This window comes from Oncorhynchus tshawytscha, linkage group LG22 (genome assembly GCF_018296145.1).
Source record: "Oncorhynchus tshawytscha isolate Ot180627B linkage group LG22, Otsh_v2.0, whole genome shotgun sequence".
In the NCBI taxonomy this organism is placed as follows: Eukaryota; Metazoa; Chordata; class Actinopteri; order Salmoniformes; family Salmonidae; genus Oncorhynchus; species Oncorhynchus tshawytscha.
Window position 1 is genome coordinate 12,512,926 of NC_056450.1, and position 12,285 is coordinate 12,525,210.

The 12,285-nt window shown below is 45.6% G+C and overlaps 1 protein-coding gene across 1 annotated transcript in view; it reads left to right on the forward strand.

Annotated features, from left to right (window-relative positions):
• The window catches only part of LOC112221820 (membrane-associated guanylate kinase, WW and PDZ domain-containing protein 3), a 212,027-nt gene that overhangs the window by 1,527 nt on the left and 198,215 nt on the right, over positions 1–12,285 (forward strand). The window lies entirely within an intron of this gene.

The following is a 12,285-nucleotide window of genomic DNA, read 5'->3' on the forward strand; positions in this document are numbered from 1 at the left end:
ACACACACTATGTGTTGTCCTTTCGGTGTAATCCTATTTGCCCAGGGCAGTTAATGGCCTGAGTCATAGCTGTGGGGTTAACTGGGACTGCACACGGTCTCTGGTTGGAATGGAATAAATAGTCAAGCTTGTAATTGGGCTGCGTCTTTGGCCTCCAGGATAGTGGGAGGATCAGGTGTGTGTGGCCTTTATTTGTCTCCTCGACTGCTTATGCCAGTACATCACACAGTATAAACTGGGTCATTCCACCAGTTCAGTGCCTTTTGAGAAGTGTAACTTGGTTACATTTTTTGTTGTTGTAACATCCTGTCATAAAGATCACATGTTAAACATGATAAAAAACAAACACATTTTCTCATCTGAAGAGGTACAAGGAAAAAGACTGTGACAAATACAGTAACAGGGAGGGCTGTAACAGGGTTGATGATTTCTTCTTAAGTGAGCCAGAACTCCCCATGGGGACTAGAATCTTGTTGTGTGCAACAGGGAGGGCAATTGAATGCAAGCTGCACATGACACAAGGTGTGAACATTTCTAGCCAGTCTTTGTAACAGGGTGGACGCGTTATGCTCGACCTGCTCCGTTTTCCACCACAAAACACCAGAAAATTGCCAAAAAAAGACTAGGAACGGCTCACCTGCATTTACACTGTTCTCACTATTAGATGTTCAATGTTTCTTTTGAAAAACATATATTTAAAAAGGAATGGTTTCACCATATTAAAATGTGAGTTCAGTTCATGTAACAAGGTTGACCTTCAAACGAAGGACAGACTTAAAAGAATCGCTACTCGCATGGAATCAATAATAATCTTCAGAGGTGACTTTTGTCAAAGCAAAGCAACACAATAACCAGGGATTTACAAAGATGGTGAAACTTGAAGAGATTTTGGAATGAAGTGGGTGACACAGGGTTGACAGAGGGACATGTCAAAATGCTGAATTTTGGCACTTTAGCAAATCTTCATATAAAAACAAAATAGGATTAATTGACTTCGCCGTGTGGTCTATATAAAAAGGCACATTTGATATCAATTCAGTTGGTACACCATTTCTACTTAGAAATATCAACGACCCAACTTCACTCAACGGAAACGTAGTGGGAGACGTAGGACGCTGTAGAATGATTGTGCTAAGATCTTTGTAGTTCAGCAGAACGTGTACCTTCTAGCTTGAATCAGCGCTAGGCTATCAAATGTGCGTGTGTAATCCTCTTTGTTTGGATGGACAGATGTTGTCGGTCTTTCCCCGTCCTGCCCGGTTGCTCTTACGAAACGTCCTTGCGTTCTCCCCAGTGGCCTACATCTTCTCCATGTCAAGGAGTTACTGACTTCTCGAAACCTCATGGACGTTATCCCTCTCTCTCGTCTTATCTCTGTTTTACATGCATGGACGAGTGTGGTTACTGGTTTTGCGTATACACAAGGAGACGCATGTAAATGAAGCGGGAATTGGTTGTCATACTTACACGGCAACTTGTTATGGGTGGTGGGAGGAAGTGGTACTTTTCGATGTATGTAGGGTTTTGCTGTATGGACTGTCCCAAGTAGCACCCTGCTTTTTGGGACGCAGCCATGGTTCGAGTGAAGAGGCGCTCTGAAGAAACACTAGTGATGTGGGGGGGGTCGATAGTTAGAATTGATAGTTAGAATCGATAGTGTGCCTGTTATCTACCTTGCTTTCAAATGTGGGGTTTGGCAAACTGTTGCGCTTGATAGCCGTGCCAGCCGTGCCGGCCTCTACACGGTGTCGCTATCCCAGCCAGTCTCTGTGAAGTGTTTATCTGTCTATCCCTCAGCCTCATGGTTAATTCACCCATCATCTATCTTTTATGGGGTCTCCATGCCTAGATGAGGCTGTCTGAGGATCTGATGTTACCAGGCCGGTGTTGTTGTGAACTCCAGTCCTGAGATGCAGGGCCTGGGTTACAGGGCTATAGACAAGTAGGGGCTGTCACACTGTAGCCTGGCTAGTGGTAACCATGGCACCACTGCCCATCTGTTGGCAGCCAGTGAGTTTATGACAACAGACACCTGAACTACACTGTGATGGTGGGGCTGGCCTGAGCTCAAAAGCTGAAGCTGGGTTGGAATCTTTAATCTGTTGCTTTGCTTACTTGTTAAAGCTATACTTTATTGCTATCGACGACTGTCTTTGTACTTTGTCTTGTCGAAGCCGGTGGTGATGAATCAATTTCCCTTGAGGGATGGATTAAGTTCTACTACAACACATACACACCTGTATGCATAGAAGTCCAATGCTCAAGTAGACTAATCTACAGTAACACATGATTGCACATCTTTGAGAATTATTGCAGTATTGCCTTAACACATCCTCACCCTCTTAGCTTGCTCAATGCTCTCCACCTTCTCTGTTGTTTTCTCTTCTCTCTGCGCTGCTTCTCCCTCCCCATCTTCCCTCCTAGGGACATGCCTTCTCATTGGTTTTCTGTTGTCTTGTGATTTCTCTCCCCTTCATTCTATTCCCTCATTGAATCTTCTCTCCCTTCCCCAGTCTCCACAGCACCACGGGTCTATCTATAATACTCTGATAGCTTATTACATTCTTGTACATCAATGGAACAGTACATCTTCAGGATTGTGTGCAATCCAGATGCTGTGTTTGTGTGTAAATGAGTATGGGGTGGTTGATTAAATACACCCTAAATTTGCACTGAAAGTGCTATGATCCCAGAAGAGCATTTCCCATCCCGTCTTCGTAACTGCATATTCTAGCCATGAGCATTACATCTGTGGCTCTGAGCCAAACAGGAGAAGAGCCAATGTGATGCTGCACTCTCTATCTTGCTGAGTGGCTCCAGGTCAGGATTGGAAACGTAGCACACGTCCTCTCTTTAAGTAGCCAGAGGGTGTGTCCCAAATTGGACCCTATTCCCTTTTTATAGTGCACTGCTTTTGACCAAGGCCCATTTTAGAAAAGTAGTGCACAATAAATGGAATCGGGTGCCATTTCTCCCTGGACAAAAGTAGTGCACTGCGGGCCTCCCGACTAGTGTAGCAGTCTAAGGCACTGCAACGCAGTGCTAGAGGCGCCACTACAGACCCGAGCCGCGACCGGGTTAGGGAAGGGTTTGGCCGACTGTGAGGTCCTTGTCCCATTGCGCGCTAGCGACTCCTTGTGGCCGGGCGCATGCAAGCTGACTTCAGTTGCCAGCTGTACGGTGTTTCCTCTGACACGTTGGTGCGGCTGACTTCCGGGTTAAGCGAGCAGTGTGTCAAGAAGCAGTGCGGCTTGGCAGGGTCATGTTTCGGAGGACACGTTTCGACTCTCCCGAGTCCGTACGGGAGTTACAGCGATGGGAAAATACTAACTACCCATTTGGATATCATGAAATTTGGGGAGAAAAATGGTTAAAAAAATTAGGGAAAAATTAAAAGAAGTAATGCATCCAGTGTTATCCTGGAATCAAACCTGATTGTGTGATCTGCTTTTGTAAGCAGATCTACAATTCAACACGTATTTGTACCCCTTTACATATTCCACATTTTGTTGTTGCAACCTGAATTCAAAATGGATTCAATCCATTTTTCTCTCACCCATATACACACAATACCCAATAATGACAAAGTGGAAACATGTTTTTAGAAATATTTGCAAATTTATTGGACTTGTAATACATAAATATCTTATTTACATACCTACACACAACCCTGAGTCAATACATGTTAGAATCACTTTTGGCAGTGATTACAGCAGTGAGCCTTTCTGAGTAAGTCTAAGAGCTTTGCACACCTGGATTCTTCAATCTCTGTCATTGGGAATTGATCATCGCCAGACAACCATTTTCAAGTCTTGCCATAGATTGTCAAGCAGCTTTAAGTAAAATTCTAACCCGGCCACTCAGGAACATTCACTGTCTTCTTGGTTTTCAACACCAGTGTAGTTTTGGCATTGTGTTTTAGGTTATTTTCCTGTTGAACGGTGAATTCATCTCCCAGTGTCTGGTGGTAAGCAGACCGAAGCAGGTTTTCCTCTAGGATTTTGCCTGTGCTTACCTCCATTCTGTTATAAAAATTTTAAAAATCCTGAAAAACTCCCCAGTCCTTAATAATAACAACAATCGTACCCGTAACTTGTTGCAGCCACCACTATGCTTGAAATTATGGAGTGTGGTACTCAGTAATGTATTGGATTTCCCACAAAAGTAAGACTTTGTATTCAGGACAAGAAGTTAATTGCCTTGCCACATTTTTGCAGTATTACTTTACTGCCTTGTTGCAAACAGGATGCATGTTTTGGATAATTGTTTATTTCGTACAGGCTTCCTCCTTCTCTGTCATTTACGTCAGTATTATGGAGTAGCTACAATGTTGTTGATCCATCCTCTATTTTCTCATATCACAGCCATTCAACTCTGTAGCTGTTTTAATGTCATTGGCCTCATGGTGAAATCCCTGAGTGGTCCTCTTCCTCTGGCAATTGAGTTAAGAAGGTGCCTGTATCCTTGTAGTGACTAGTTGTACCTTTACACCATCCAAAGTGTAATTAATTACTTCACCATGCTCAAAGGGATATTCAATGTCAGACTTATTTTTTTGCACATCTTTGTGAGGCATTGAAAACCTCCCTGGTTGATTCTGTGCTTGAAGTTCACTGCTCAACTGACTGTACAGATAATTGTATGTGTGGAATACAGAGATGAGGTAAACATTCATAAATCATGTTAAACACCATTGTTGCACACAAAGTCCATGCAACTTATGTGACTTGTTACGCAAAGTTTGACTACTGAACTTATTTAGGCTTGTCATAACAAAGGGGTTGAATATTTATTCACGCAAGACATTTCGTCTTTTGATTTTTAATTAACTTGTAAAAAATAAAATAAAGTGGTGTATTTTTCTTCTTCTATTGAATCCATTTTAAATGAAAACTGGAACCAACAAAATGTGGAAAAAGTCTAGAGGTGTGTATACTTTACTTTCTGAAGGCACTACGTTAAATAGCCCAGCAGTGTCTCGTTATGATAAAACCATTAATGAGAGAACCATTTCACACTGGTTTTACAATCTCCAGCCCAGCAGAGTACCGCTGCAGTGTGGTGTTTAATGTGGTTTGTCTCACAGTGCTAGTTTTATGAGATGGCTGCTCTGTTTCAACCAGTCGAGGGTAGCTTTACCCAGCCAACAACCTCTGTAACTTCTGTCTGAAACTCTTAACATCATCCGCTTCGATGGACAAAGTCTTGTATCCATTCTAACGGCTGTCTCCATACACTGGCAGGAAAGTCTTCTTCCTCACAGCATTGTTTTATCACCGAACACCATTTCATTATTTGTATTTGGGTAGACCGGTACCCCTTGTTCCCAGCTCACACAATGTCAGTAGGAGACAACACTGCCAGAAAATTATGCTATTACAGAAGGCTCCAGCTAAATAAATAACTAGTGTTGGTTGCCTTGTAAATGTCTGTCGCTCAGTGGGTTGTTAACCACTGTGACAGTAACAGCATAGCACTGTCACACTCCTCCCAGTCGTCACTGTTTTTTAAAATTAGATCCAATCTAAGTTTATTAGCCACGTACACAGTTTTGCTGATATCACAGGTGTAGCAAAATGCTTATGTTTCTAGCTCCAATGCAGCAATAACTAGGAATACAATACACACATTCTCCAAAAGTAAAAAAAAAAAAGAGTTAAGTTTAGCGATGATTAAATGTGTTCATTTGGGGGGGGTTATAGCTTTGCCTCGGTGGTGGTGCCTTTCACAGTGCCTTACCTAGGACAGAAACAAGACGGAGAAGGTCACAAAGTCTTACTTCCGTCATGGTGCAGAGAGGCTCACTGACAACAGGCCTGTCACAGAGGGGAGTGATACCTCTGAACTTAATTGGCTTGTAACAACGTTCTGATCTATAGCTCACCATGATCATGGACTATGGAATTGTTAGTCATTGTAATGGTTCTTATCAGCCCTTATCAGTCATGCTCCAGTGTTTGAGGTAGAAGCATTATTACAGTCTCCCCGGCCTGCTTAGATAGGTTAGAACCTTCTCCCTTTCGTTGTTGGCCCACTGCATTCCAGATGGAACTCCACTTGATCTCATCTTCGCGTGTGCGTCACAGGAGGCTGGTGAGGGGAAGGACGGGTTCAATCATTCCTGGATTGGAGTGAATGGGATCAAGCACATGGAAACCACTTGTTTAATACCGCTCCCTTTATTCTGTTCCCGCCATTACTATGAGCCCGTCCTCCCCAATTAAGGTGCCACCAGCCGTGTGTGTTACTTACACCTCTTGGAGGAGGGAACACAGCACCCTAATACACTCAACTCCCCGTGGAGTGAAAGAGGTATGTGACTGTAAGGATGACCGAGGCAAAGAATAGTACCGTTAACAGGAAATGTATTTCCTTAACACGGTAATTGTCGGGAAAAGGGGCTGGATGGAACCAAAGAAAGTAAAAGTTAGTCCCCTCTCCTACCTACCAACTACTTACCTATTCTTAGCACCACCTGGCACACTAACCAAAATACAGGGGGTGGTCCGCCCAGGTCTTACCTACTGTGCATAGACAGAGTACATACTACGGGTATATGCATGCCCGCAGGCCTGTTGCCTAAACACTCCCAAGGTGCCTTCCTCTTCCCCTAAGTCCTATGGCATACACATACCTCTGCAGGACCGGCTATAAAATACTTTACAACTTATACTGGGCAACAACCAACACAGGACATCAAAGAAGCTCTCCCCTAACAAAGGAACACTGGTTTTTCAAGCTGCAGAAAGAGTCGGTAATTGCAGACAGCTGTATCTCCTAACGAGAGGGCGGGGTCAGATCTCCAATCTGAAATGGGGCCGACCAATCAGCTGCAACATACAAACCCAAATCAATACAGAAACTGGGGAACGTAACAGTGTGTGTGTGTGTGGTATTACAGGCCTGACGTGTTTCATTCCCTCCTACCGGCTGCTGTCTCTGGGCTCATTCCCCAACCCTGTCACTCTCCTTCGCCCGCCATCCCACCATCCAATCCGCCCGTCTGTCCGACAGCTAGGCTGTCAGTGGGGAAGGAGGGAGGGAGGGAGGGAGTGAGAGTGAGCGGATGGGTGCGCGGAGGCCCCAGACAGCAGCAGCTGCTGTGAATACTAAAGCATCCCCCCTCCTTCTTTCCATCCCTCCCTCTCCGCCCCTGACACGGCCGACTCCTGCAGCAGCTCTCACTCAGTACTAAGGTGATTTGTATATAGGCTGTGTTCCAGGTCATCTTTTATTGTAGTCGCATTCTCCGGACGCATTCCAGGTCATTTGCATTGCAGTCGAGCTACGCAGACTATCAGATCTGGTTGGGAGAAAGTGTTTTAACTTCGAGCACATCTCAGAAGATTACTGTGTTTTTCATTTGCTTCCTGAGAAGTTCTAGAAACACTTTTAGGCATTCTCCAGACATCGGATCATCTGCACAGTGTGCAATAGAGACGGTCTGGAATGTGGCCCGTACTTCAACTCCTCCGTTCCCACATTACAGAGCATGAGAGACCCACTGAACCCTCTCACAGGATGAGAGGAGGAGGAGGAAAGGGAACCAGGGAAGACATAAGAGGCTCTGTGGTACCAGTCTATTGGCCCAACACTTGTCATTCCCATCAAAGCTGCGTGGCGTTTAAAATATATTCCACTGTTGTTTGTTTGCCTGGCAGGGAACAGACTTTTAATAACTAGTGGCGAACCGGACAGCGTGTGTGGGAGCCCATGTTGGAAACCTAACAAAGATGCAGAGTGACACGGGTGTCCCGGGCACTTGTTATCCCTGTTTTATTGTCCTGTCTGTCACTTTGAGACCGTCAGCATGGTAATGAATAGGGCCTGCAGCAATGATGAGGTTTTAACATGATCTGTGGTCTCTTCTAACAGCCACATTGTCCGAAGGGGGTGGCATGACTTGGCAGGCCGGGTGTTTACAGACAGAGGAGATGTCTGCTGCTTTCACTAATGCCCCCTTAATTTCTCTGACCGAGGGAGTGGAGTGGCCGTGCCACGGTGTGGTGTCAGGAGTAGCAGCCGTGTCTCTCGGTACGTAGATGCCTGTGGAAGTGCAGGACAACACGCGCACGCTGTCTCTTGTCTGTTAATTGACCCAACCCCCATGCAGTGAAGCATCATGGCTGCAGTTTATTCCCCTGGAGATGAGGTGAGGTCAGCCTTGTAAATGGTCAGTATAAATAACACATTCTGTCACAGAGCACATTATCCCCAAGCTTAATGGTAAAGCGTAAAAGTCAATGGCCTGGGAATATAATGCAGCTGTTCTGTTAAGACAATGCATCCTGGGACAGATATCTAGTCACGTAGGGAAATGTTTCCCTTTTCCTATACCTCCCTTCATCCGTGGACAAACAAACGGGGTCTGTCATTCCCCTGTGCAGCAGAGTGAGCTCTGTCATGGACACCCTGATAAGCAGCTTTCAGGCTAATGGCTTGATGCTTGGAGAGACAGGTACACGGTGGGAGGCTGGGGGTGCTATCACAGCACTAGCAGCTGTGTGAAGCTGTGCCTTTTGAGCAGTGACGTCGAACTCGGACAGAAGCACACAATGATGAATTTCTGTTCATCTCATGAAGGTGGTGACAGACGGTGCTTATTCACAGCCAGCTGCTTTTAAAGGGAGATAAGGAAGTGGAGAGTGGAAGGGAAACGAAGGAGGGAGAGCAGGGAAGATTGGATGGCGTGTGCACTGCACAGAGGGGCGGATCTCAAGTAAGATGATCACTTTATTGGTCAATTGCACACAAGGTCCAATCGAAAGCTTTACTGCTTTTATAAACAATTTGAAACCTCTAAAATGGTATTTGGAGAACACCAAAAACAAGCTAAATTTACTCCAGCCATTATCACCTTGGCTGCAGTTGATAAGGGACATAAACATTCTACGCACTAGCTCAGCACTGGGATTAAAAACTCCAATTTAGTTTCATGTCAAGTCAAACAGCAGTTACCGAGCCATCTTCCAATTCTGCACTGTTTTGAGAGGAAACTTGCGTTGTTCACTGCAGCCAGGACAACAGCCTTCCCGCCCGCTCCGAGGCGTCAACGTGGTCCTAAAGCCAGCATCTTGACTGGAGTAGTGTAGAGAAGCTAGTCAGCTTCAGCTAGCTCGACTAATTTATGCCACATGCTGCGCTTTCTCCCCAACCCCATTCAGATGAAACAACTGCCTACCTGTTGGTTGTTCCTTGTAGTCTAGCTACTCCTTCTCATTTCACACACTTTTTTTTATTCTGTCATTTTATTCCATCTTGCATTGCATTAGTGAACTGTCACTCCCCTTGTACGCATTGAGCTTCTTTGCCAGTTTGATTGGCCAACATGAACAACAAGCTACATGTGAATGCTACCAGTCTTTTTATGGGGTGCACATCATAACTACATTCAAGTTTGTTTTATTCAATTCATGATTTGAAACGTCAAAGGTCCTTATGCAAACAAAAATAATGAACAATGAACACTTGCTTTTTTTTCTATGGCAATTTGAATGCACGAGATCCTGAGGCCCATTGCCGTGCCATTCATTCGCTGCCATCACCTCATGTTTCAGCATCATAATGCCACCGCCCCATGTCGCATGGAACTATACACGATTCCTGGAAGTTGAAAATGTCCCTGCTCTTCCATGGCCTGAATACTCACCAGACATGTCACCCATTGAGCATGCGTGGGATGCTCTGGATCGACGTGTACGACAGCGTGTTCCACTTCCTGCCAATATCCAGAAACTTCAAACAGCCATTGAAGAGGAGTGGGACAATATTCCACAGACCACAATCAACAGCCTCATCAACTCTATGCGAAGGAGATGTGATGCGCTGCATGAGGCAAATGGTGGTCACACCAGATACTGACTGGTTTTCTGATCCACGCCCCTATCTCTTTTGAAGGAATCTGTGATCAACAGATGCTTAGCTGTATTCCTAGTCATGTGAAATCCATAGATTAGGGCCTCATGAATTAATTACAATTGACTGATTTCCTTATGAATTGTAACTCGGTAAAATCTTTGCAATTGTTGCGTTTTCTAAAATATTTTTGTGCGTAACAATGTCATTGGATATTTTAATTGCATTAAGAAAAAGTATTCAAATACTAATGTCCTTTCGGATATTCTAGTAACTCGGACTGACTCCCGAGTACGAGATGCCCTTCTACACTGCAGAGGCACCGAGGGTCATTGGGAGCAGAGGCAGCTGGCATCTCTGCCCACATAATCTCCTGACCAGAACGTTTCCCATGGAAGTAGATGCAGAGATTATAGAGGGATCAGAAATGCAAATATACAGAGCGAGGGAGAGGATGTGACTGAGAGGGTGGGGTTGCTTCTCTGTACACACACACACACACACACACACATACACGTCTATAATAAAATTAGTTTTGACTCCTCCCCAGCCTGACTAACACTCCCCTCGACACCCCACCACTAGAGAACAGGCACAGTTGGCTCTTTGGATTCGTAATATCTGCAAATAACTCTCTCAGCCCTCCTTGTGAGCCGCCAGTGAGCGCACGTGCATAAGAATGAGAAATTAAGGCTGAGATGAGGATTATTTCTTCAGTTCTAGTGGCCTTTTGAGGGGAGATGCAATTAGAACGATGGGATTTGTGGCGCTTTTTATTCCTGCAGGCTGGGGCTTGATGTTGTCATCGATTCTCCTTTCCTCAGTCATCATTCTGATGTCCACAGATGTTCCTTAGTTACCACCCACCCTGTCCTGCTCTGATGTTGCAGGTGTTCCTTAGTTACCACCCACCCTGTCCTGCTCTGTGATGTTGCAGGTGTTCCTTAGTTACCACCCACCCTGTCCTGCTCTGTGATGTTGCAGGTGTTCCTTAGTTACCACCCACCCTGTCCTGCTCTGTGATGTTGCAGGTGTTCCTTAGTTACCACCCACCCTGTCCTGCTCTGTGATGTTGCAGGTGTTCCGCCCTGCCGGTTGTATTTTTAGAGCTCTTTTTGTTTTCTTTGATTCATTCTCCCGCTCTGTTCTCTTTCTCCGGGATTGGTTGGTGGTGTTAGGGAGAGATGGGCCCGAAGCTGTCTTTGGCCCCGCGGCTTCCTGCTTGCTTTGTGCTCCTCCTGACTGGGGTAATAAAACCACTGAACTACAGAGAGATGGTTCTCGATCTCAGGCCTGGCAGGGCCGTGTTGGACCACGGCCCTGCCCGTCTAGGCCTCTCGATTGTCTCTGTGGTCTGTGCCAGGCTGCCAGCTCAACCCACTCAGCTGTTTGTCACTGCCACTCTACCTTGAAGAATTGATTTGAGTCACTCTGGTGGCGGTACCCATGGTTTCCTCCAGGACCAGAATCAAACATAAGAAAGCCACATCAGCCTACCTTCAAATTAACCACCACCCGCTCAGGACCTCGGACTGGAGCGAAGGTTCAGCTTCCAGCAGGACAATGACCCTAAGCACACAGCCAAGACAGCGCAGGAGTGGCTTTGGGACAAGTCTGCGTGTCCTTGTGGCCCAGCCAGTGCCGCGACTTGAAACCAATCGAACATCTCTGGAGAGACCTGAAAATAGCTGTGCAGCGACGCTCCCCATCCAACCTGACAGAGCTTGAGAAGATCTGCAGGGGAGAAACTCCCCAAATACAAGTGTGCCAAGCTTGTAGCGTCATACCCAAGACGACTCGAGGCTGTAATCGCTGTCAAAGGTGCTTCAACAAAGTATTTACTAAAGGGTCTGAATACTTATGAAAATGTGATAACGGTTTTTGCTTTGGGCTATTGTGTGTAGATTTGAGGGGGGGAAAATACAATTGAATCCATTTTAGAATAAAGCTGTAACAAAATGTGGAAAAAGTCAAGGGGTCTGAATACCTTCTGAATGAGACAGACACACAATCTGTGTCTCAACGCTTCAAAATCCTTCTTTAACACCTCCTCCCCACTGATTTTTGAAGTGCTTTTAACAAGTGACATCAATAAGGGAGCATAGACTGATCAAGTGAATCCAGGTGAAAGATATGTTATGGAAAGATTGTGTTCTTAATATTTTCTGGTATTTTTACAACACAATGCCCACTTAACCTGGAATCCAGCCGCACCAATGTTTTGGAGGAAACACAGTACAGCTGGTAACTAAAGTCAGCGAGCGTGCGCCCGGGCGCCACAAGGAGTCGCTAGTGCGCGATGGAACAAGGACATCCCTGCCGGCCAAACCCTCCCCTAACCCGGACGACGCTGGGCCAATTGTGCGCCGCCTCATGGGTCTCCTGGTCGCGGCCGGCTGCAACAGAACCTGGACTTGAACCCAGAATCTC